General features: G+C 41.8%; 1 protein-coding gene across 1 annotated transcript in view; it reads right to left on the bottom strand.

The window, feature by feature from the left end:
• Positions 1-27,847, bottom strand: part of LOC108102144 (chaoptin) — a 210,258-nt gene that overhangs the window by 125,161 nt on the left and 57,250 nt on the right. The window contains exon 3 of the mRNA XM_043207331.1: positions 24,823-24,910. The gene's annotated coding sequence lies outside the window, so the exon portion shown is untranslated. The remainder of the gene's footprint in view (positions 1-24,822; positions 24,911-27,847) is intronic.

Below are 27,847 nucleotides of genomic sequence, written 5' to 3'. Positions count from 1 at the left end.
TGATGATATACCCGTAACCACCACCCACTCAACCTTCCATTCCCCCTCCCCCTTCTCCAACATCCCCCTCCATCCCCCCCCCATTCCCATGGTTTTGCCCGCGGCATCTGTGGGCAGAGCCATCAACAACATGCACAGGATATGGCTGAGCGCTGCGGGCGATTCATGAAATTTAATGAAGCAGGGCGTGGAACGGAGAACTCCGGGGTAACCACCAGATTCGCCGGGCGCTCCTCTCCCGGAGCTACACTGTTAAACAAAACAAGAACAACGGGCTAGCGGATGGCAAAATGTCTCTTTACTACATGTATATGCGCATTTTTCAAAAATCATCTTGCTTAGCTTGGGGTTCATCAAGTGGGTCTGGGTTGCAAGTTAATAGTATGGAATATTAAGGTACTATTAACTACACGTGGAGGAGGCTTCGGTTTTAAGTTTAGTTTTGGGTTCCCTGCACTTAACCCACTAAGTTTAAAATGTAAATTTCTGAATGACTCCTACTCATTTCGTTCAGTACATCAAGCTAAATGCGGATGTGGATGAGATGTGTTTTTGAAGTTGGCTTTTTAATTAAAATAAATATTTAATTGAAATTGGAATTGTAATTAGGAATTAGTTGCGGGCAATAAGTCAAAGCGATGACAACGCGGATCCCTCGACCATTGTCTCTCGTATCTGGATGCGCACTCGCATCCTCATCTGTATCTGTATCTGTAGCTGTATCTGTATCTGTATCTGTATCTGTATCTGTAGCTGTATCTGTATCTGTATCCGTGTCTTTATCTTTATCTTCATCTTTATGTGGAACTCCCCCTGTCCTCCGCTCCACGCCTCCGATGGCTGCTGGATGCGAAAAGGCAGCGTATCAATTTCTGATTAAAAAGGATAAACACTGCAGGATGCTCCGCTGAACAGCTCCGGGGATTCGCTGACTGCCTGCCTGACTGCCCGACTGCCTGACTGAGAAGACGATAATGACGATGGTGGTGGCGTTGGCGGTGCTCCCACGGCACACAGTCTCCCAGTCTCGCAGTCTCGCAGATACAAGGACATTAAGGATATTAAAAGCAACCGCAACGCACCGAGTCCGGTGGCAAGTGGCAAGTGACAGGGGGCGTGCCACCGCCCACACACAGGACGAAGGGGAGGGGAAGGGGAAGGGGGCGGGGGCGGGGCGAACGTATTCGATTTCAATAACATTTAGTGGCAATTTCTTTTCGACCGTTTGGCGCATTTAACGACAGCGGCATTAAGCCAAAGTCAAGCCAAGCGCCAAAGGACCCAAAGGAGTGGATCACGGGATGAAAATCAGGGGAAACCCGCCAGCAGAACTAATGTCCTGCCATTAAGAGAACAGTTCTCCTCCGAAGTTTTCCTTCTTTTTTTTTTTTTTTTGGCCAGCGGCAGTTTCCAATTACATCGCGAGCAGCAAAGGAAAATGATTGAAACATGCAACATAGTTGGCGATGAGTTAAATGGGTTCAGCTGAGGAATATGGTAAGTGCTCAAAAACCAACAATCCCGTGGGTTTCACGAGAGGTATTTCCAACCTATTCCATAACATTCTGATCCTGCTCAGAGCACTAACCCCATAGCGAGCTTATTAGGGTTACCACTGCTTTGCCTTTCGGCTTGCAGGCGATTGCTAGTTGGCCTGCCAAGAAAGGGAAGAGGGGGCGATTCAATTTCCCAGCTGCCTCCAGTTTGGCTGAACTAATGTTAATTCCTGCGCGGAGGAGCAAAGAAGTGCAGGCTCTGAATATTGCAGGCAGAGCGCCAGGACAAGGATAAGGATAAGGAGACAGGATAACGCTGATGAATGCCTGTCAGCGCAAAAAATAAAGCAAGAGCGCAATACTGACAGACAGACTGGCAGACTGGCAGACTGGCAGGTGGGCGTGTGAAAGGGGGCGAAGTGAGTTAAGTGAGAAAAGGGGGCGTGGTCCTGCAACCAATTGCAGCTTCAACTGCATTTTAATGTGTTTGCAGCAAGACAACTCAAAGTAACAGTATCGGTGAGCGGAGGCGTGTTGATGGGCGGTGTTTCTGGTGGGTGGTGGGTGTTTCGTGGGTGGTTTCTGGTGGGTGGTGCAGGCAGCAGAAACTACAGGAACACGAAGGTGCGCTCAAGAGTTTTCCCATCTGAACAGAAGCTGTTTTTCCCCAGTCGCACAACTGCTATTCAATACAGTTGCAAGTGAGGAAGGAAAATTGGTATGTGTAGTGGGGAATTTATTCTTGAAATTCGAATCGGAGCAATAATTATAGATACTTATTCTAATTTATTTTCCATATGCGTTAGAACAAACAATGGCTTACGCTTTTAAAGCAATCTCTTTAAGCTGCTATTTATGTGTTTAATTCAACACAATTCATGCATTTTGCGGACACACTGCGATAAAATTAAAGCGGTTATTACCACAATCGATAACAATATTTCCCCTCCCCCTCCCCCTCCCTCTTCCTTCCCCTCCGCTCCCCCTTCCCCTTCCCCTTCCCGCAATCGCTCATTAAATTAGGTGAATTAAATGCAACCAATACATCCTGTTGTCGTTGTCCTCAGATTTCCGATTGCTGCAATCGGATGAACAGGCGCCGACAAGGGGCCCAAAGAGGGGGTCTCTGCTGAAGAGAGGGGGAGGGGGGAGGAGAGAAAGCGGGGGAAAACTGATTGGGTTAGATGGTGACACGCTAGCGGCGCTGGGCATAGATAAATCGTTGGTAAATTTTATATAATCTAATAAAAAATTGATGGCTTCGGAGTGCGATGCTGCGAGCTGTGAGTTTCTAGCTGGGAGCTGAGAGCTGTGAGCTGCGAGCCGGCAATAAATACCAACAGACTCTGCTGCCTCTGGTTTTAAGGATCTCCCCGATGCCCCGATCCCCCGATCCGTGCCATATCCTTTCCCGTTATCCACTTTAAGCGATGCATGCGAAGCGATGCCAATCCGTTGAAAAGCGCTTGCCAATAAATGATGAGACATCGACGGCAACGAGAACGACGACGAGGCAGCCGGAAAAGTCGGGAAAGCTGCCGGAAAATGGGGGGCTTGAGGAAGCGCATTAGCTCGTTCCTTTGCCCCATCTTTTTTTATGCAGCGTCGAGCTTAATGAAATGAGTTTGTCGAACTTATTGCTCACTGAGGCATGCAACATGCCAAGCCTGCCGCTCTCCCCCCGAGTTTTCCGACTTTTCCGAGTTTTCCGCCTTTCCGGGATTGAATGATGCCTGCACTTATGCAGATACAATTTGCCCGAGGGCCCTTAATTTCTTGGGTACGTTTTAAATTGGCTAAACAAGTTAACTGCATCGATAAACACTGGAGACTCGGCTCCGGTGATTTGGCCTCCATAATTCCTGCAGATGATGCAGGGATTAAAAGCGAAGCCTCCTTTGGCACCAAATTGAGTGAAATGCCTCCGAGTCTTGTGGCTGCTGGCGTAAATTCAATTTGTTCGAGACGAGCCATGGATCGAACTGGTGAATATTTTTCGCAATCTGTTAAATGTGCTTTTGTTTCAGAGGACTGTCAATCTATATTTTGTAGAAAGCTGTAAATTGAGGGAAACTCATTATAAACGAAGAAAAACTATTACAAATTGTACCATGAAGCATGCTTTATAAATTGTTCCTTTAAACCCGGGTTACGCAAACTATTAGCTATCTATGGTATCCTTTTACACCTTCCCTGCTTTTTCTTATGTAATGCTGTCCAGAGTATTTTAGGTTAAATTAAAAAAATTTCAAATTAATACACAATTAGAAATCTTAATTTTTGTATTTAATCTTAAGTCCTCTTAGTCGTATTCCCACAAACATCACAGCTGAAACAAAAAAAATAAAAATACGCAAAACAAATTTTGCAACGCCAACTAAAGGGTTGAATTCTGTTTAAAGGGTTCCTTTTCTTACATTTTTCTGAACCTCTTCAAATATTTGCATTTGCTCTGTTCAGACAATAAACGCTAATTTCACCGATATGCAAATAAATGAGTTGCACTTTATCTGACTAACTCTCAAGTGCGAATTTCTCGGGCAATTAATGTATTCATTATACAAAATATGTATTAAAGGCTTAAGAATTAAAAAGTCTTTAAGGGGTTGGCATAAAACCAGAACAAAATATAAAAAAAAAAAATATAAACATATATACAATTTATTGCGTTGATAATTGTATATATTTAACCAAAAGAAATTAGGTAATCCCCATACCATACAATATCTCTTTGAAAAACATGGTTTTACACTACGGCAACAACCATTGAAAAATCCCTCTTCAATGGTGCAAATTATATACAGTCTTCTTACAGATTGAAGGAACTTGCAGGCTTGCAGGAACTTTCCTTCCTTCTTGCTCAAACTTGGCTTTCCACTACCCGACTTTTGCGAGGAGCGAGCTGAACCAATCGATAAACGTGGCCCAATAGAAAACTTGGAGCCTCGAACAACATTGACCCAAGTCCAACATCCAACATCCAACATTCAACGTTCAACGTCCAACATCAACAGCGACGCTTCCCGGCCAGATTGTGTATTGTATCCGCTGGAACAACAGACTTGGCCAAGTATCTTTCACCCTTTGGCTTTGGCTTTGCCCCCTTGGCTTCTCCTGCTCCTCTTAGCCATCTTGGCTATCGGTTATCGCAGTTGGTGGGACGTGGACTTGGAGTAGTTCGCCGGCAATCTCGCAAGACGCAGGGGGTCAATAGTTTTACGAGTGGCCAACAATTAAGTGGGTCACCAGCCGCAGGTCGCGGCTCGTTGGCAAGTCAATCAGCCAATCAGGCAATCAGGCAATCAGCCCATGACCCACTGAGTTAGATAGTCTGTCAATTTGTCTGTTTAAGGCAGCTAAACAGAGAAAGAAATCGCTGCGATTTGTAGAAAGTGTTGTTGACTCAGACATGAAAGGAAGCCTTCAACTTTCATCAGACCCCAACTAACAAAAGGGGTGCATAGCTTTCTTACAGAATATGGATATTTTACAACTTGAAAATAACTGAAACACAGTTTGAAAATAATCAACTTCTCCCTTCTTGTTTACCTAATAATAATATTTCAATCATTTTTCAGTGTAGGCGCTGGGAATTTGCGTCTCGCAAAAACTTTTGCTTTGTTATCTTGCGAACATTTCAAAAGTTACACAAATGGACCAGTGGACTTCGACTCACGGAAAGGGGAATGTAAACAGTTTCAAATTACAAGCCAGCAACTTTCGTCTATTAACAAATTGGCACGCGTCGCATTTTGGCCAAGAAGTGCCTGCCTTTAAGGCGTCCCCTGCCAGAATCTGCTCAAAATGTTAGTCGAGAAAATATTTATTTATGACTAAAGTTGGCCCCCCTTCTCTTCACATGTGGGGCAACGTTAATGTTTTTATTAGCAAGGAGCACGAAGTTCGAAAATCGCAGAAAGTGGTGTAGATGTGGGCGCAAAAGTGGGAGGCGGTGTGGGTGAATATCAGGGTGGGTTGGGGAGGGGAGGCGTGGCAAAGTACCGAAAGCGGGCGGAGCGCTGAAAACTGTTGAAGAGTTGGCAAACTTTATGCCGCCACGTTTTATGCTGCGAAGTCGACTACGATGATTACGACCGAGATAATAACGATGGCTATATGCTATATGGCAATGGTGATGACTTCTCCCCGCCGATAGTGATAAAGGCACGTATATAAATAGTAATGGCGGGGCAATAGGGAAGTACTCCGATTTTCCATCGAAACATTATCAAAGCTCATTTCCTCGAGGCTTCGATCAATGTATCATTATTTTCTTCCATCTACATTTTTATTAAATTACTGAATTGTAAAATCCCTCATCTTTATGAGAAGCATGCACGCATATTCCTTGAGATATAATGATTTTCAACAAAAAAGAACTTAGGTTTTGTTGTGTCAGACACTTTTAATATAGAAAAGGCGATAATAGAAATAACTTTGTTGCTTAAAAGCTTGTGAAGACTTATGAAGGCGTAATTTCAATTCGGACACATGTTCTTATATTCGCAGGACATTTAAGCCACTTGGTCAGTTAGTTTCTCTAGTTGACTGAAACGCCAAGTAAAAGAACAAAAATAAAAAATGAGACAATTTCGCGACGAATCAGAATTATTATAATATTTCCTTGCACACTCCTATGTAAATCATTGCTTTCTGCATAAAGAATCCAGGCCAGTGGCTTTCAAAAATACGGGGTACGAAATACCTACGCATAATCTTTTGGGGTACGGGCAAATAAATACAAAACTTCCATATTTTCAGGCAGTCCTGTTTTTGAAACACAAGTTATTAATAAATGATTAAGTTCAATATTGGTGCAGCGGGAAAAGGCTATTAATTTTTAAACTGTGTGCAGCTGAGTGACGCTGCGCCCACTCCGGTGAGCAATTATTTTTTTAATTTCAATAAATTTAAAAATATTTTTACGCCCCGCGAAGCGTGCGACTGGACCGCTGCACTCTGTTCTGAACGTGGGCCAGGGGATTCGGGGAAACTTGAAACAAAAACGAAAACAAAAACACAAATGAAACCGAGCAATAACAATAAGAGTTGAGCAAACTGCACAGGTCCGGCCTTTGACCCACTGCGAAAGTGGGATTTCAGCGTGGAGTCCGTCGAGTGGATGTTGTTTAAACCACGTTAAATGAACACGGCCATAACAGAGTGTCAGAGCGGTGCTTAAATAAACGATTAATTGATTGACTTATCGATAATTGATGGGCAGGCACGAACTCACGTCGGGAAGCGGTGACCTGCTGAATATAAATCTATTATGGTGCTCAAATTGATTTAACGCGTATAAGCAACAAATAAAGGTAGCTTCCTAAAGCCGAAGTAAGCATACACTGGCAGTTGCAGCTCATGATAATCCCAATTCATGATTATTGAGAAGTCTTTTGGAAAAGACTGACACCTTAAAACACTTTAACACTGACTTTTGAAATATTTTTTTACTCTTCAGAGTAGAATTATTTATATTTTATTTTAGTATTGATTTTAAGGTCACTATGTATAAGCTTCAACTGAAAAACAATACCAAAATCCAGGAAAAAAGTCTTTGATTGTAGTTTGATTTAAACATACAAAAAAGTAAACTAAATGAATGGAGAAATTGTTCATGGTATTACTTTACATACTATAAAGTAGTTTTGGAACAATTTTCTGAGGTTGAACATATATCATTATTCAAGTTTTTATTGAAATAATCGAAAAAAACAGATTTGATAAGCTTCGTTTTCGAACTCATTGGCTTTAATAAAGCTGTTGTTCTTGTTATGCCAGCAATGATGTTGAAACTTCAGCTCGACGAAGTTAACTTTTGATGTAAGAGGATGTTGTTAATGGAGCAACTAATTACATCACGACATTAAGGGGAAGTTATTGTGATAATTAAAACTTTTTGAAAGTGTCATCCAAACATCAATCACAGAGTCACCGAAAAAGATCCAAATTCGACTGCGTTACCTCCTGAAACTTCCCCATTCCACGTACTAATAAACCTATTTGGCCATCATTGTGGAATTTCACATTTTGGAGGCCTGATGGACGGTTTTGTAATTCAGCAAGCTGTCAGTTGCAGGGGAAACTTTCCGTGGGGGATAAAAAAACATTTAAACGGAAATCATAACAGCGGAGGAAAGCCACACCCGCAGCTCCACTTCACAATATTGGATGTGGATATATGTAAGGGTATATGGTATGCACATGCAGATCATTGTCGCCTCAGTCGATGCAAATGCATTTCGGCCCCATTACGAATGCACGATGGCCAGCAGAGTACAAATGCCAAATGCCAAATGCGAAATGCGAAATGCCAAATGGCATGGCGAATGCGAATGCAAATGCAGCGCCGCAGTCCACACGAAAACTAAAAACTTGATTGTCGTCTGCCATTTGCATAAAATGCGATGCACCAAGGCATTGTCAATCAGTTAGTTGGTCAGTTTGTCACTCGGTCAGTCAGTCAGTCAGTCAGTCATTCACTCATTCACTCATTCAGTTATTCAGTGGGCCAGCGAGCCTGCTATTTGTCCGTCCCGGGTTTGTTGATCTATTGACAATCGCCTCTGGACCGGAGTCCATCCCAGCCGATATCTATATGGATATACAGATATAGAGTGCGTCGCCATCGCATTACACACGCAGTCGGAGCTGGAGGCATATATCAATCTGTTGGACGCACAACACACACAATCAACGTCTGTAAATCAGCGGCAGGGTGAGGGATCGGTAAGAGCCGAATCGAATGGTTGCTACTCAGGGAGTCCCAGTCAAGTTGATACAGTAAAATATATTAAGAAGGAACAGACTGTGTTTCTCGATAGACTTGTTGTCAAGCTACACAAGGAAATTGTGTTGAACTTGTAATACTTTTTGGAGCTTGGAATGTTGTCCTACGTATTAATAAAATCCCCAATAACGTGAAATTTGATCAACTTTATAAGTTTTGTTTTCAAATTCAGAACATTCCGTTCACAGGTTTGGAATTTTTGCACCAAACCCAAACCCAAACCCAGAGCCCAACCAATCCACCCTTTTTAACCAACTCACTGGGCAATCGGTTATGCCAAAAATACCGAATAAAGAAAATCAAATAGAAGGAAGTCTGTTGCCATTGCCACGCCCCCGCAGCCCATTGTCGCCCTTGTTTTTCCAGGGAAAGCGGGGGGATGGCGGATTGAGGGGGAGTGGGAGGGGGGATTTTAGGAGGGCACAAAGGCAAAAAGTCAAATGGATTGAATATTGAGTTTATGATGTTGTCGCTGGCAATTTTCGTTGGCTTTAAGCGGTTTGGCATTGGATGGCAGGCGAAGCTATTGTGTTGCCTGCCTGCGTATACGCAATATGGCCAGCGTATACGCAATATGTGTGGCCGTATGTGTGTGCGGCAGCCAAGTGTGCTTGTATGTGTGTGTGTGTGTGTGTTTTGTCGATTATATGCTTCACAGAGCTGCCAACACACGCAGCTTTATACGCTTCACTGGCTGAAACGCGCTTTCCTCTTGTTTTTGTTTTTGTTTTTGCTTTTGTTCTTGTAACTGTTTGGGTGTGTTCACTGTATGTGTGTGTGTGTGTCCGTCCAATGTATCTGTGTGTGTGTGTGCTATGGAGTCATGCAGTAAATTGAATTTTGCCCACAACAACGACATTAGCCATCTCTGAGGCTAAGGGCGCCGGGCAAAAATAAATAAAGAGCGAGCTTGCCACGAAATTGTTCTGATTTTTTCTGATGCGGAACTTTTGTTTTTAATTTTTTGGCTTGTGCTGTGCTGTGTTGTGCTGTGCTTTGTGTTGTGGCCCCGGAAAAAAGGAGTGCTCTGCGAATCGGGGAATCTGCTCGGTCTGGGCTTTATGGCCAGGCATAATTTTATATGCCAACGCGCGCCTCGCATTAACATATGAATGATGTCTGGAGATCCGACTTTCGGCCTGATTTCGTATTGTTGGGCGGCTCGAGTAATAATTGCCGAAATGCTGAGTTCAGGCAACTGCCAATATGTCTTGTACTGTAGTTCAAGTACTGGAGCGTTTTCATTTGTTGAGAGTAGTGAAGTCTGCCCAGTAATCCTTACCTATTTATCATGGAATTAGAAATGGATAACGAGACTAACAGATTGTTTATTTGCATTTTTCAATTCAATTATAGTTGCAGATTATTGGAGTAAGATACGCCCACTTTTAAACAGAACTCTTGGGAAGCTTTAACAAATTCAATTTCCACGTCGTGTGTTGAAGCGTTTTTCTGTTCCTCTCCGCATTTGTCACACAATATGACAACTTTGGGCAAACTACTTTTGCGCTTTTCACTTTCCAACAGCTTTGACTATTGCCATGGCCACTCCCCCTCTTCCCGCCCCGTCTTTCTCCCCCTTCTCCGCCCACTCACCACCCGTCGCTTAGGTAATTTGCGTCAAACTTTATGAGAAAGTTGCAAATTTGCACCGCAATTTGTGCAAACTTTTTAGCTGAGCATTGAAATGACATCATCATCAGAAGGAACTCCCTGCAATCGAAGAGGGGCGTGCAAATCAATAGGGGGAAGTGGGTGGGGAAAAGGGGAGGGCAGAAGAAAGTGGGCGAGATGGAGAGGAGGGAAGAATCGGAGGAGAGAAGCCTACATCAACAAAAACCAATTTGCACTCGTCAAAAAGTGTTGCCAAGTGGCGCATTTAAAACTAACTTGAATGACAATTATGCCAGCGATAATGTGCCACGCCCACCGTTAACCAACCGAACTGATTTGCATTCGCATTTCCCCCTTCCCCCTTTCCCCTTCCACAGTTCCCCATTTCCTCGTTTTCCCTCCAATTTGGCAGCAACTTTTCGGCCAAGTTTGCACCAGCATTTCGCAGTTGGTTTGCCGCTTGTTATTTCTGTTGTTGCTGCTGATTTGATTTGATTGTCGGCCTTCGTGGAAAGGGTTTACAAGAGGGGTTTATGAAAGTGGTTTCCGACTCACTTCACTCCGGTAATACGAAATGAACTGAAACGAATCCTGATGTTTGGTCAACTTTGACCCCAAACAATTCGGGTGCTTGTTAAGCCGTTAATTTGGGTTCGACCTTGGAATCATTTTGAAGTAGTTTACTTAGTAAGCTGGAGTTAAAGAACGTGTTAGCATGCATTTATTTGTCTCACTGACTAAGCAGGTATTTAATAGGTATTTCATTTAAAATTCAATAATAATTATATTGTCCAGTTTTTGGTAACTGAATATAAAGGTAAGCTTAAATCCTTTTCAATAATTTGAATGATGGCTTAGCAAAGTGTTTGGTAAACAAAAATTAATTAACAAGTGGTGAAAGCACTTAAAAATAAATAATTTTGTATTTATACATTACTGTATATAATACCCAATGGAATGCAGTTGTATTGGAAGTATTAGCTGAAATAACTTGTAGGTAAAGCTTCCTTGGAGTGTTGGCCACATTTAGCAAATAAATCCACAACCGATTCTGCTGTTGTTCTGTTATGGTTTTCAAATACCCAAAATTGCCTCTATCCAATATTGAAATTCTACCCCGCAGCAGGAACCACTTTAAAGCCAGAGATCCCAGATCCCAGATCCCACTTGCCACAACAGACTTCCTCCGCATTATTATTGGCATACAAGCCGGCAAGCAACCTGATTTTCTCGTTTGCTAAATTCGCCGAAATCAGGCAATTGATGGCAATCTTGTCTCGCTTTGATGGCCCACATAGCAGCGCCAAAACTTTCTGCGGCAACTCAAAATCAGTTTAGACTCACTGTCATTTGAGCGACAGCCCATATCCGTTGGCAATTCAAGACGCCAAACGACCGCACAGGCGGGCTCCCATACGTATATCCATACATGTATATATAAATATATATTCGGATCGGTCGGATGGAGTGCAGAGTCTGGAATGGGGAGTACGGAGGCTGCTGTGTCATTGAATCCCATTTAAAGAGTTCATTTCCCATTCGAAACGCGTTCGGAATGAGCGAGAAGCACTGGTAAATGCGTTCTGTTTGGTTTTTCATTTGGCTTCTACCACAACACTCGAGCACACAGCCATTTGCATATGTGCATGAGTGGTCGGTCGGCTGACTGGAATCCTGAATTTAGACTCCCAACTGCCAACACCCCACTGCCAACACCCAACCCCCGAATCCTTGTTAGCTGAATTACGCGCTTTAAAAACAATTTTGTCGATTCGCCGCCTGTTGTTGTGTGTTTTGGGTTTTTTAATATTTTATTGCGCATATCAAATTCGCATTCGAGCGAAAATCCCTAAACAGGGCCAAAACGACTGAATCGCATATGGGCGATGCACTGGGAGAAGTTTCTGCTTACTATAAGTTGATATTCATTACATGGGATGTATTATATATTTAGCTGCTATGATAGCCCTAAAATGCAATTCTTATACGAAAAAACCCCTTTCCGATTTGTTTGTAGCATCAGCACTACCTAGTTTTATCAAAGAATTTACTTATTTATTCACGAGGCTCAGAAGCACCCCCCAATTGTTCTCTGTGTGTGCGGATGTGGAAGCCCAGAGACAGACTGATGCACGTGCTCCTGTCACTCGCTGCTGGCTGCGATGTTGTCTGGCCATGTTTATGAATACATTTCCCCCGAAGAGTGGGCGGCAGTCGAGTGGGTGGCAGAGGGGGGAGGGGAGGGGAATCGATGGGCGACTATGTCTGGTTACCTTGAGAGGTTTGCGCCTTTTTGTGGCCTCCGGCGCTTACTGAAATCAGCACGCAAAGTTATATTTTATTGATTCTAAACCGACTGTGATGGATGTGTGTGTGTGTGTGTGCACTGCCCGGCGCTCACTCACACTCGCACACTCGCAAACACACACTCACACATCGGGGCATGTGAGCCCCCATTATGTGTGCATATATGTATGTGGTATCTGTGCGCTTCGTTGGCCAAAATACCATCATGCTGATGTTAAAGTGCGCACGTGACTCCCCGAAAGCGGAATCAAGGAAGGGGGATCCTGGAAAGGGGAAGGGGAAAGGTGGAGGGGGAGGGGTAAAGGGGTAGAAAGGACCCCAGTGCCAGCCTCCGCTCCCAACATTTATTTTCCCGGGCATATAGGTTCCATTTCTCGTCCACACTCAACGCATTTGCCTGCTGGTGCTTTCTTTTTTCACCGACTCCGCCTGGATATCGGCAGCCTTTTAACTTTTTCCACGGCGCGATATCATAAACGATTTCACAGTGGGAAGAAGCGAGCGTTCCGCAAATTGCTTTCCAGTTTTTAACATAAAAGTGTGCACTATCACGGACTCCTGTTGGATGTTGTATGCGAGTGTATTTAATATACAAATCATCCGGGAAAGGTGCGCAGTATGCACTTCTATTACAGCAGGCAACACTCTACTTCTGATTTTACCCCTTCGATTTTATAATGTGTGGCTGCTGTCACAGTGCTCCTGAAAGCTGTGACGTCCGTCCAGGTGGTGGCCAGATTCCCCCTGCAATTTTCCGGGAAAAGCGGCTGGGATCGTAAGCCACCATATGTCGGACGGGCAAGCGGAAAAACGGAAAAGCGGAAAAGCAGAAAGCAGGAAAGCGGAAGAGCGGAAAAGGGATGAAATGGAGCACCAGAGGACTGGCACTGGCGATTGACAGTTTAATAGTTTTCCCAGTCAATATTATGCTGTTTCATGACGCAGCCGCCATCCGCGCAAATTTTGAGTGGTGGCCGAGCATTTTCCCCCCGGCTTTTCCACCGTTTCCCCCAATTTTCTTGCGAACCTGAGCGAACGGAGCTTCCTTTTTGCACCGCCGACCGGCAAGGCTCATTTGCCCCTTTGCAATTTGATTGCATATGCAATTTTGGCAAGCTCTTTCTGCCAGCCGAAAACCAACGCCGAGGTGTGCTTGTGTTTGTGTGCCCGTAAAATATGCAGATTTTATGCCGGAAATATAATTTTTGCTGCATTAGCGGCTGCCGCTGATCTCCTGGCAACGCTGCGTATGCGCGTTATTGGATTATAGTTCCCAATTTGGCTGTGCCAAAAGCACAAAAAGTAAAGCCCGCATGCAAGAAATTCCTTTTTTGCCGGCCGAATTTAGCCGGGGATTAAAGTCTATGGCCAAAATATCGGTTACGCTAATACCACCGAAATTTGCGTTGAATTAGCGAATTGGTTTAGGAGTTTAATGGAATGTCCAGCAGCATTTTTTTAATGCAATAGAGTGTGTATATCGACTTATCACACATTGACTTTGATTCTGGAGTAAAAATGAATCTGCAGCCTCAAAGATAACAGCCAAAGTATAGAAAAACAAAATGCGGCCAAAGCTGGAATTCTAGTTAAGCTTAATACAAATTTAAAAAGTTATGCTGATATATTCTAGGAGAGAAATGATTGGAGGTCCTATATAAAGTTTATGAGAAAGCAGAAGGAATTCTTTCTCTGTAACATCGGTGCCTATTTATCCTTGCAGCTAAAAAATATAGATATTTAAAGGTGTCAATGGGAATGTTGACATAACTTCAACATTTCCTCTGCAATACAACCTTATTTTACTACTTTCACTTTATTGGTACGGAAAATTGTTTAGCCTTATCATAGGAAGTAGGGGAGACCGGGGGGTTTTGAGACGGGTTTTGTTTTTTGACAAAAAATATAATAGAAAAGCCATTTTTATGCCCGTACAAATTTTTAAATCATAGTTCAGTGTAATTTCACTCAGACAAGAGTATAATTAGTTGAAATTTTAGTTCGACCTTCAAGTTTTGCCTGCCTGCTCAAAAGTTGTTTTTTATGGATTTTCGCAATGTTCGGGGGGTTCTGAGACACAAATTTAGAAGAATGAAAATGGCTTAATTTTATCAAAATTGTTTATTTTAATCTTTAATAATTATATATATACATATATATTATATATATTATATGATCTACCAACGGACCGTAGCGGCTTTTTCTCGATAGCAACCTCTTTTATAGCAGCCACAAAAACATTGACATCAATCGCAGATTTGGCAGTCTGACTATACTTATGACGCACCATGATGACTAAAGAAAGAAAAAACGATCATCAAAAACACTGAATCCATCAAAAATATCAAAATTATCATTAAACGTTTTGGTTGTGTACAGAAACACTATATCAGGCTATAAAATACAATTTTATGTTCCTAGATGACGCGGTAATAGAATGTCTCATAACCCCCGAGAACGTTGTCTCACGACCCCCCAATAGCTATATTTTAAATATGGCTACTGCTTTACGGACGCATTAAATGATTATGCAAAATTTGTTCCGTGTGTCAAAAGGCTACTCACCAAGGAATGTTTCGGATGTATGCACTCTCGCAAATAGCTTGTAAAACAAAGCGAAAAGACAGCAAACACGAACGGTCTACAAAACTTTCGATCACAAAATTGGAGTTGCCATTTGGGAAGACATAAAGAATCGGCATGAGCGGAATATTTGTGATGTGGAAATGAAGATTGGAAACAAGCAAGAAGTTTCACAGTCAGCTGGTAGATGTCGCGCTTTTTAGTTCAGGGCTGTAAGCGCGTCTCACGACCCCCGTGTCTCACGACCCCCCGGTCTCCCCTACGTTTAAAGACAATCTCTGAGATTGCCGTTTTAGTTTTTCAAACACTTTTCCAAGTCCCCCAATGCTTTGACGATAAGCTTGCCGTACAATAAATTTGGCAATTTGCTACCTTCCATTTCAGATTTTCCCAAAAACATCTGGAATTGTAAGCAAATGCTTGACGCAGGGCTAAAATAGGACGCAAAGCCGACAATGCGTGCTTCTCGCCAAAAACACACTGAGAAAAATTTCAGAATTAGTGTAAATATTACTGGTCATTGCAAAGAAAGTCTGTGAACTATAACGCTTAAGCAATAACCACTTTTAATTGTTTATTCAATGATTAAAATAATTTTTGGCAGCACCAACTCAACACTTCCCATTTAACTTTGGACGTAATCTTTTGCTCAGTGTAATCAGTGTCGGTTCCTGTTCGTTGCTCCGTGCTTAACATAAATTGAAACAGTGGCCGAGCAATGTTAACCGCTTTTCCCCGCCCGCTTTTCCCAGCCGCTTTTCCCACAGCCCATCGATAACTGGATTTGCAGCAAACAAATCGGTGAGGGCACCCGATCCGATCCCTCGGCTCCATTCCTTCTAACTTATGACACTGGCGCGTGTGCTTTTCGGCAACTTCATTATCGATTGCTGATCCAAGGGATTAGATGGACGCAGGAAGACAATGGTCTCGGCCTCCCCCTCCACTCCCCCTTTCCCCCCCGTTAACCGCCACCCCTGAAATACTCGCATCCGTTGCGGCGCACAAATTTGTCCACAAATTAACACAAAGCGTGCGGAGAGGAGCCCGCTTCCCATTTCCCAAGGCCCATTTTCCCCCACGCCCCCCATGGCACCGAATGGACAACTCCATGGAGCACCTAAATCGTACCAGTTAGCATTTAGCCCCTCCCCGGGAGCACCCACACCACCCACTTCGCACCACCCACCACCCACCACCCACCGGCCATTGGAGTGACCGGTTTGGTAGGCACTCGCACATTTGCTGGTAACATTTATCGCCGGATTTCCACTGTCATGCCGAAATGTTCAGCAGGACACAAACACTCAGGCACTGCGAGAAACAAGTGTTGAGTGTTTGCAGGAAGAAGAAACTGGCCTAGCTGAGTTTTCCGCATTACTTGGAGTACCAAGAACCAATTTGGTTCATATAAATAAACAAATAAATAAAAAATTAAAATAAATTTAAGAGTGATGGGTTCTCTAAATGTTTGAACTTGCAGAATTTAAATAATAGTTTGGCAATAATTTCTTAGAAACAAATTATACAAAAGTGGTTAAAAATTTAATTTGGCAACACAAATTTTATACATTTTACACATTTAAATTACAACGCACCAAGTGCTTTTTCAACGTTGATCCAATTTAAAAAAAAAAATCAGACAGGTCAACAAGTGGGCTGCATTTATAGTCCCATCTCCTTTGGCATTTCAATTTATAGGTTTGCAGTGCCACCCCTGTTTTACAAATTATTTCTCGCAGTGCATTTAAAAGCGGCAGAAGGCTGTGGGCAGCGCTTGTTTTGCGGCTCGTCGTTTTGTCTCGTATGTTGAATAGAAATAAATTTGCGACTTAAGTCCTAGCGCGCATTAATTCGGCCTAATGTCGTGTAGTCGCATCCGACCAGCCAGCCAAACCCCCTTCCCCTCCCCCCACTCCCCCTTCTTCGCCAGGGACCCCCTGCGAGGGCAGCCCCCGCCGCCCATGGTCGCCGCTCTGTTTTTGGACTAACATTTTATTTATGGGCAAACACACACATGCGAGAGGTCCTTTGTCGTTCCGACCGCAGTCAGTGGCATAAGCTAAATGGCGAGAGGGGGGAGGGGGAGGGGGTTGAAGAGGGGGAGGGGGCTGGGGGCTAGGGGCAGGACGACAAATCTCTCCCACCAATACCAATGCATTGTCCTGGACCGGTCAACAAAGCCGATTTATGGATTGTCCTGTTGGTAAGTGTATGTGTGCGTGTGGGTGCATGTGTGTGTGTGCGTGCGTGCGTGATATTCCTGTGTTCTTCGGGGCATCCGAATGGGTGACGTGCGTGTGCTGGGAGCATTAAATTATTTGTAAACAATTTTTGATATCTGATTTTATGCGCACACACTCACCGATACGCTTGTTTGGCTGTCATAACTTTGAGGGGCTTACCACGAAAAACACACCCATTTATGTTAATTTGGGAAAATACGCCAAACAGTCCGAGTGCGCCAACAAAAGGTCCACTCTAATATTCGGCTGGTTTTGGGCATCCATTAGGAAGTCCTTAACTCAACAATATTATGTTTTGTTTCAAACTTGTGCAGTCCAATTTACAAAAGTTTTTTAGGTAGTCAATTTGTTTGACTTTCAAAAGTTGTTTGTTTCTACAAATGTTAAAGCCAATCGAAAATATTTTCCAATTTAAATTAGTTTATATTTGATTTCAAATGACAAGCAATTGGACTGTTATAGACTAGAAGCTGCTGATGAATATACACTATAAAAACAAGTATTAATAAAGTTATCAACACCTTGCATAACAGGTAATTAAATTTTAATAAGAAAATCCAAAAATTCTACAGTTTAAATTCTTTAAACAAAAAAAAAATTTCAAGCACCATTCGGAAGGTAAGAGAGTTATACTCGAAAATCTTTTTGCAGGCGTATACTTTTTTTAAATAAATTGTATGCCCTTCCAAATAAGCATATAAATAATATATATTCCTGATCAGCATGTCTGTACCCAGTAGAAATGACACTATATCCCATTAACATTCATATCCGATTAATAACAACCATGCAAAACCACAAAAATAATATCAGAATACGGAATGAAATGACCGACAAAGCAGATAAGTCCACAATAATAATGCCACTTATGTTCACACAAAGCCGAAGCACAAATCCTTAAAACAACAAATAAACCAAATACCCACAATAACTATTAAATTGAATGCCTATGGTAATGCCAAAACATCACCACCAAATTGTCAGATATAAATTTTCAATCATAACACGGCAATACAAAAAATTATCACAGCACTTAAGTCAAATTTTTGAGCCTATATATATAATCAATCTATGGCCCTAGTAGAGCACTATAGGCACTTTAAGCACTTTAAGTATTAATTAAATAAAATAATCTAACATAAATAAAAAGAATTACAAATGAGATAAATAAATCTTTTATGTTTTTTTTTTGTGCAAACTAAACTTTCCAATCAAAGAGTTGCATACCCCAAATCAGGTATTTCTATATTGTTATTCACGTTTTAGAATAACATTCCTATATGCAGGTAAAATTCTTGATTTATTTTATGAGCAACAACCAAAGCATTTTTCGGGGTTTTGTCTTCAAGTTTCCCAGTGGATAGTAAACCCTTCGATGTTCGCTGGCAGCGGGGGTTGGGACTCTGGTATTGGCCCACCATTCGATTCACTCGATTCATTAGGCCAGAGCCTGGCGATGCGGCAACTTTTGCAATGAGTGAGTACAAAGGCCAAATACAATCAGCTGTAAACAAAAGCCACGCCTTCAGCTGGGAGACTTTTTTCGGGCGGGCTAAGACAAATTAGTTGCAAGTTGCAAGTTGCTAGTTGCAAGTTGCAAGTTGGGAGCGGGGCTGTTTTTTCGGAGTTTGCGGAAAAGTTTGCGAACTCCCCGTGCACCGCTCTTTATCGCTTCTGTGGGCTTTGTTTAAAGTTGTGTGCAAATGTTAAATGGAATTGGACAAGCAACTGAGCGCCACTTGGCAACGAAAAGTTTCGCCTTGCACTTTCATTACTTTGCTCCTTAAGGAAGCCAAACAAAAAATACACCATTCACTTTGGCAATGCGCGAATTAGCCAAATAATAAATAAGTGCACGACGAAAGTGGCTAAGAATTTTCGAACAACAATGAAATTACTCGGCTGCTCTTTCGAGGCACTTTTTGCCTAATGCTCGCCAACTTTTCGCCCCTTTTTCCCACTTCCCATTTCCCATTTTCCATTTTCGACCACACATCGAGGACAAACTTTACTCTGTCTTCAAGTGTGTGTTTGCCAGTTGATGATTCTCGAATTTCATTTCTGTTCTCTATTCCCCCAACCCCCCCGTCTTACATATTTTTTTATGGCTCTTTGCTTGCCGCCTGAGAAAGTTTTGCACCCCAGGGCCCTCACCTTTGGCCGACCCGAAATGTAGTCGTCATGTCGGGCTGACCAAATTGTCGTAGTCCCTAATTATTTGGCTGACATTGCGTTAGTTTCCTTTGTCGTTGATAAGAAAGTTGCCGGGACGTCCAGCTGCGGCTGCAGTTGCCTTTTATTGGCCCAGATAGCCGCAAGTTTCCGCCGCCATTAACTCCAACTTGGCCAAACTTTGAGTATTGCTCATACGTCCTGTGCAAATGGAAGCGTCCGCCGTCAGGTCGGCATTTAAATGCAACTTTCGAGGGGATGCACACACGTATAACTTGGAAAAAAACTTGGGTCGAAAAAGAAGGGGATCCTTAGATAGTCACTAATGAATGTTTCATGAACTTCCCGGGGAAGAGAACACAACGCAAAAATATTGCACATCCAATTGAGCGAAAGTATATGTCATTTAAGTCAAGTAGCAACAAGTTCGCTTTGCAAGAGAAGAACCTCAACCTCAACTGATAATTCCTTAGTCACAATAAAGAGCTTGTGCCTATTAGGACTCCAGTTTCTCGCAGTGCAGCAGTGCCCGCCTAAGTGCAGCACTAACTTCATTTGAGCGCGGCAACGCGTCATATGCGTACTGCGGGCTCCAAGGACTCAGGTCCTGCTTCTAAACAAACAGCAGGGAAATGCGCCAAAGTAGAGGATTAGGTCGGGTTGAAGGCGGGTTAGAGGGGGGTTTGGTGGGGCTGGAAGGATAGGGGAGTAGGGGTTAGGAGTGCGACTTTGACTGCGATGCATTTAGTTGAGCGGAAGTCGAGTGCTTCGGCAATTTGTAGCAAACTCTTGATACAGCTGGAGTTCCTTTGTTTGGCAGGATCGAGCGGAGCTCAGACTGAGCTGGAGGGATATGCGGTAAATGAATGAATTAGGAAGCCAAATCCCGGATAAGCTTAAGTGTGTGGCATGCTCGAGGCGAGGACTCGGAACTCGAGTTCCATTGGCTCAGCATCTGTATTTCGGCAAACTTCCACTAACTCGGAAATTTTAAAGAAGTTCGGAGCGAGGATTCGGGCACTCCTTGGCTGGCAAATGTTTGTTAATTTAGTTGCCATTTGCTAGTGCTTCCTTCTCTTACATTTTGTTGTAATACTTCATATGGTAACGAGTTCGTTTGCTAGAACTAAAAAAATATTATTTGTGCCTTTTAAACATTTAAACGAACAACTTGTTTTTACTTTCAATTCATTTCTGTTTACAAAAAAGGTCTTAAATTACATTCATATTTTTCTCTTTTTCTTAATGCATTAAAATGTTTCGTGCCGCTTTTCATTTTATGTAACTATTTTTTCAACTTGTTTCACATAATGCATTCGGAATTTTCGAAGCATTGCAATCATTACTCACATCTTGAGCCCTTCAATCATTTCATTATTTCGTTTGCACATTCAGTAAATATTCATTGCATTCGAGGAAGCTTTTCCGCCCAAGGAAAGTGCGCTCGATGCAGCCATGTTTTCCACTTTTTCTTCACTTTTCCCCTTTGTGTGGTTACTTTTGCTTTTGTTTTCGGCTTCATTACACTGAAGTTTTGTTTTGCGCTGCCATTGCCTTCAGTTCGCTTTTATTGTCTGCGTTTTTTTAAGTATTTTCCTGTCGTTCTTGCTTGTTTGTGGAAATTAAGCTTTGAAAAATGATTGCACACGCAGAGTCACACGAGGCAACGGCTGCTGCACGCATAAGTATTCGGAAAATGACTTTCATTTGAGTGTGCTTCGTTTAGCTTGTTATCGTGGAAGGAGTAGCCTGTCCACTGGGTTCCTGAGGTCCTGCCGATCCTTCCTCGATTCCCCTCCTTTCCCCTCCTTTTGCACACCCCTTCTTGTGGATTTCGAAGAAAGCGCCTTCGGTTGTGTTTAGTTCCTTTCCCGACGCTTTCCTTTTTTGCAAATTACAAAAATGAAATTAAGTTCACACGTTGTCATGTGGGGACACTTACGGTTTTTAATTGTTTGTGTGCTGCGTTGAGCACTTGAATTAGGGTGCTGGGAAATGGGGAAAATGGTGGAAGCGGGGAAGTGCGGAAGAAATGAGGAAATGGGGAAAAGTTGCCTACTTTACGGGGTTAAAATGAGTGGTGAAGCCGGCGTCCTGTGTACATTAATAATTTCGTTAAATATTTGCACATGCGTGTGTGCCCTCCTAATTAGAAATTATTCTTGGCTTCAAATGAGGGACCCTCTAGCTTGGCAGTCCAATTAAACTTGATATTCCTCGCTGGATCCCTGATGTCCCCGGGCGAGTATTAAAAATGTTGGCCACACAGCTCCACCTCGCATGCAAATCATTTGATGCCAATCGCGTTTCGTTTTTCTTCCCTTTTAAGTTATGACTCACGATTTCCTACGTATATATATAGTTGCAATGCTTTCCTGCCGGCTTTTCCTAAGCTCTTTTCGCATTTGCTATAAAATTATATACTAAGAAGTGGAGAATATTTAGATTATTACCAGCATTTTTTATTCCTTCAATAATTTCTTTTCTGGTTTAATGAATACAACTTTAACTATTGTCTTCTTTATTACTGCATTTAAATGTATTCCCAAGGTATTATAATTCTATTCCTTGAAGTCGCTATTTTATCCAAAAACATTTCAGATCATATTGGTATCCGTTTGGGAATCGCAGGCCAGTCTTTAAATTAGTCAGCATTTTGTTTTTGGCCCTGTATTCCCAGTGTGTTTCTTTTCCTTTTACCTTTTCCATATTGGCTGGCTCATCAAGTTGCAATCGCATTCGGGAAAGAAACTAGTTCTGCAACCGATTTCCATTCGCTTGCGCTTTTTCGGCGATGCCAACGGGGAAAAAAGGTGTGTTTAAGGAGTCTAGTCGCCTCTCACAAAACATATAGCGCAGTTTTTTTGTTTAGGCACAGACACGGATAAAAATTGAAGAGCAAATCTCTCACAATAAGCTTAACTTTATAAATAAAATTTTTTTTCAATTGAAATCAATAAGATAAGATACCTACGTTAAAAACAGAAGTTGTGTCGATTTTTCCGCTCATCGTCCAATTTTCTCTTTATTTTATTTAAAATCGTAACGTTTAAAGTTCAGTTCAGTTGAATTCCCACTGATTTATGTTTCAGTGCACACATATCCATATGGGGTTCTGGCCTAGATCTGGGGGATCCAATCCCCTTCCGCCCCCCTTTTGCTCCCCTCGACGTCAGGCGGCAATTACACTCGCCCTAGCACCCGGCTTGATGACTTGGCTTTGCTTTCAATTTGGTTGCACTTGCCAAGAACCCCGAAACGAAAACCCCAAAAGCCCCCCGAAGAAAAATGAAAAACAAAAAGCCAACCCAAGCCGACCGACCAACCGACCGACCGTCCGACCGTCCGACAAATAGGAATTGAAAAACCAAACCAAACCGAACCAAACCAAAGCAAACCAAAATGTTTTCATATTTGTTTTTGGCCCGAGACTATTTTGGCATCGGTGGATGCGGTCGGAGATTAGTTTGCGATTACAAGGCACACAAAAACACAGGCCATAAAAATCTGAGCGTAATAAAATGGAAATAATTAGTGAGGACGGCGAAGGAGCGCCTCTCAATTTCCTTAATGTCAAATGGAACGGAAATTGATAAGGACACATCAATTTGTAGCCATGTTGCGGATAGCTGATGCTCCCCACCCCCTGGAGCCCCCAGTTCCCACCCCAACCCCCACCAGAAAAAGGACGAATGATCCCTGGGGATTTGTGCTGTTAAGTGTGGCCGCGGCGGAATTTAATTGCACAGCAGAATGAATTATGAATTGATAAAACTTCGCTTTTTGGCCCGTAATTGGAACGGCGCACGCACCACGCCCCTCCCCACCCCTCTCCCCTCTCCCTCCACGATTCAATGGCCATTAAGTGCCCCAAACAAGGCCCACAACAGCTGTTGCTACATGGCTCAACATGGCTTTCCCGCCACTTTTCCCCGCCCCCGGATTTTGAGTCCCGCTTTCCTTTTGCAAATATTTGAATTCGGGGCTGGGAAATGTTTGGGCAACTCTGCAGCAATCGCTGCCACTTCTCAGCCTGTTGCTTGCCACACCCAGAAAATAATCCCTAAGCCCCCCCAATCCCCCCCAATCCCCACTTTCGACCCCCGCCCCCCGTCCACTGTCCACAATCACCTAACCCTCTAGCCGAACAGCTCTTTGTGCCAGTCGAACAATGCCGGAAAATGATTAATTTATTGAAATTTACGCTTATTGCCGTTCTCAAACAATTTTTATTTATGCCCTTTATTTGCCGATAATTTGTCAAAAAGTCGTAAATTTTAATATTACAAAACCCAAGAATCAGAGACAAAACTTGAGCTTAGCGGGGAAAAGGGGGAAAGGCTTTTCCCTCTTCCTTTATGTGAGAATATTCTTGTTTTGTAATTAATTTAATATTGTTATGTACTCTGTATAAGCAAATATTAAAAATAAAATAAATAAAGGTAAAAAAATAGAAAAAATAAAATACTAAAAACTCATTGTGATATGTATTCAGTTTTTGGCTGATAAGTTTGTATAAAACTGCACTGAGTACAGTAAATTAAATAAGGAAAAATAAGAAGATTTCTTAGCCTTTTTGAGTGCCATACCAAGGAAACCGCAAGGAAAATGTTTGTATACGTGTCTAAATCTCAAGAGAAAGAGACAAACACCAGATTAGAAAGGGAAGGGGATAAGGGGACCTGAGCATTTAATTTGCTTGTGGTTTATTTGGTTCGCTTGGCGGCAAAAGGTCAGACTGAAGGATTGCGGCTTGTGGAACACCCGCACCACTTTTCGCATCCCACATCCTGAGTTTGAACTCCCCCAACATCACCAATTTTAATTCAAATCAATGGCAGATTAATATTCGAGTTTCGAGCGGCATAATAAGAAACTTATTAAAAAAAGAGTCATAAAAAAGCTTTTAAAATTTTAAATGATTCTTAAATAAAGAAAAACTCTTCCCTTATTAAAGAAACAAGAATGGAAGAGTTAAAACTAAAATATTGTGCTGTGTTTTATCTACTATATTATGTTGATAACAATCGGACGATAAATTATCAGAAAACTAATGGAATAATACTACTATACTACTACTTTAACACGCTTAATCCGACTACACGATGTATTTGATAGTTGACATCAGCGGTTTCGTCATGAACATTTTGTTAAATTATATGTAACAATGAGCTTTTCGATTTAGACCCAAATTAAAGGCTTTAAGAGAATAGACAAAATTTTGCTGGCTTCCTTCTTCTTAAAATGGCATAATGTATCTGTTAAAAAACCTTTAACGAAGAGAAGAAAGCACTTGCGACCCCATTAAGTGCTCATACTCCAGATAATCAGACGCGTCTATCTAGGGATGTCAGTCTGTATTGGATTGGAACCTGAGTGCGTCCGTAAGAACGTCGAGATCTTGGAATACCAACAAAAATATCGATATAAAATCCAATTTGAACGCTGATTTTTCCTGCATTCCTTGTTTTCCTGCACACACACACTCGCACACCTACTCACACACAATGAAAGGCAACTTCATTGCTCGACTCCTGCTTCAGATTTTATTTGCATTTCGTTTTTTTGCCCGCCTTGTTGTTAATCATTCATACAAGGATTAATTTATACTCACTAATGGATTTCACTTGGCAATGTCCTGGCAGCCTTCAATATTATCAATTACTCTGCTCCACAGCCGCCGGAGTGAGGGTCTGGAGAGCCTGGGAAAACAAGACGGGAAAGGCGGAAAATTAAGCAAAATTAATTATGGCCCAGTAAGCAACATCGCCACACCGCATGCAAATTGCTCGGCATTTATATTACACTCGTTGCCTTTCTTTGCATTTCGCTGCGCGGCTATTTTATTGATTTCCCCCCTCAGGTGAAAGCAAGGGAAGAGGGCAAGGGAAGGGGATTTTCAACGGTCGAAAGGTAAAATAAAATAGCTCGAGTGCGAGATCAAACGGCGCTCGCATAAAAATCAACTAATTTGCACACTTTACCATGCAAAGGCTCCTCGGATGACTGCAAACAGCGGAGGAAAAGCCGGGAAAACAGAAAACAGTAAGGGCCATGCGGAAACGGCTGTCAATAAAATAAATGAGCACCATTAGCAGCGGAAAATGATGAACACTTGAAAGTGTTTCTCCGGCGGGCTTCGCACAGACACTAAGACCACGCCCACTTTTTGCCTTGCCGCCCAGCAAAATACAGAGAAGTTATCGCCTCGAACGGAGGCACAATGCAAAACATTGGCTACGAAATGACCCGGAATGCGGGCCAGTGAGGCAAGTGGCTCTGTTTGCGTAGGAAATCGCGGCTGCTAACTGATATCCAGTTGCCCGATAACCGGGATTAGGTTGAGTTCCGCTAGTCAGTCGGGCTAACTGACTTTGATTGCTGTTTTCCAAATTCCAATCCAATTGAACTGCATATCGTGAACAGATAATATCATAACATAAATTATAATTTATTCAAATTGTAGTAGTTATGCAGTTAAATCAGGTATAGGTTCCATAAATATTTAACGAAGTTTTAAAAGCAAAAACTTAGGTGATTACTTCGTATTTAAATGCAAATTTTTTAAATGCAACATCTATTTTTTTTATTACTATCTTATTAAAATATTTTCAAAGCATTCTTCATATTTAAATGTAGTTCAAATGTATATGTGTAATTAAATAAATTAGACCCGTAAATCATAAATCATATATCCTAAAAAACCGTTGAGATTAACTAACCCGCAAACTCTAATGCCAATTCAGATCTCAAACCTACAGGCAGAAGGGCATCAAACGAATCACAATAAACTGTCATTTTACCACTGTGCGTTTCCCAAGTCCCTTTGCAGATTGCAAGATAGTCAGCCAGACGTCTGTGGGTGGGGTTTTCCCTCCCAGTGGGCGGCGGGTGGCTCACAGTTGTGAGGGTCGTGGAGCCGAGGGCAAAAAGGTCGCGTACATTTGTGCAAATAAAATTTGCTTGAATAATTTTATGAATGGTCGACAAACTGTTCGAGGAGCAAAGGAGCGAGGAATGAGTGGAGCGCATGGCGAAAAAATGTGGTAAGCAGGCAGCGAACTATTCCGGGAAAAGCCACCCAGAAACGTGGGGCATCATGACATGCGATGTATTATTTCATCAAAGGGTTAATTGCCCACATATGTATTTGTGAGTGTGTTTGTTTGCATGTGTGCTACACCAAACTTCTTCCTGCGGTGCATTTTCACGTGCCGACAAACTCTCGCTGCTATAGTGTGTGTATGTGTGTGTGTGGTGTTTAAATAAACGACAGCACTTGAAATAAATTGCAGCAAATCAAGTTAAATAAATTGCGCGAATGTGCGAAGCTCAAGAACAAAAAGCGGAGTCGTTATAGCTCACACCAGCATTTTCCATTTTCTTTCTACACACACATCAGAGTGTGCTGACATGCCGTCGTTTGGAAAAGTGGCATTTTTGCGGGGACAGACTTTCATTTCCAGCGATTTTCCCAGCCTCTAAATTATTTAATGATTAATGTGCGGCTTATACGTGCGCGATATAAATTAGTCGCGTTATAATTAAGAATTTTGTTTTATATCGTATTATCAAGTGAACTATAGAATCATCAATGAAAAAATGGATCAGTCTTTGCAACAATAATCCATCAATGGTTAACTAACTTTAACGAAACTTTAAATAATTATTTAGAGGATCAACTTATTAGACGGTAGGTGCTCTAGAGTGCCTTGACCACAGATAACCATTTAATAGGATTGGTAAATAATTTTAGCCATATTGCACTGCGTCATTTTAACCAGATCATATGTAAATAGTAAATTGCAATATTTTGGCTCCACAATTAACATGTATAACAGGTATGGGTGTACAAAACATACAAAATTTCATTCTTCCCATGGCGCGAATTTGAAATATTTAACGATGAACTCAGCCTTATATAACTTTTTTTGGTAGGCAATTGTTTTAGACGCCAATTTTATAGTAGCTTATTGAGTTATTAGACGAAGAAATGCTAATGCTTTTTGAAATTATTACCTGCACAATTAGCAGTTAGTAATCAGTTTTCACAATATTCTCCTTCGTTATTTGATTGAGTTCGCATACTATTCAAAGGAGAAACTTGATTCATTTCTAGGAGTTCGACAATAGTATTCAAAAGGCAGTTTTTCAACATGTTTGTTTTTATTTACCCACGGAAAATAAAGGCGTGCATATGAATGCCAGGCTTATTTATTCAGCTGTGAATGAGGATTTATAATACTGATTTCTAGGCCAAAAAAAGAGCTACACTCGACTATTAGATACCCTTTTTCCTGATGAACAAGTTCCATGACTTAAAAAATATTGACTATGTACATAATGTAATAAGTAAGCAAAGAAGGCAAACAGTTTCAGATATAATATTTTATTAAGAATTTTGAAATCAGATTGGTTTTAATTGTCTTTTCCTACAAAATATGTATAACATTGCTTTTATTTGCTTTTTAAGACTGGTATTCATTGTTATACCAATAACAATTTTAATATTTTTACTATATTATATATATTACCTACTATTACTATATTATATATATTACTTACTATAAATATACAAAATAAAATAATATATAAATATAGTTTTGAAAAACAATATGAAATATTATATTGTTTTTCAA

This window comes from Drosophila ficusphila, unplaced genomic scaffold, assembly GCF_018152265.1.
Source record: "Drosophila ficusphila isolate 14025-0441.05 unplaced genomic scaffold, ASM1815226v1 contig_197, whole genome shotgun sequence".
In the NCBI taxonomy this organism is placed as follows: domain Eukaryota; kingdom Metazoa; phylum Arthropoda; class Insecta; order Diptera; family Drosophilidae; genus Drosophila; species Drosophila ficusphila.
This window is presented reverse-complemented; position numbering and strand designations above follow the sequence as displayed.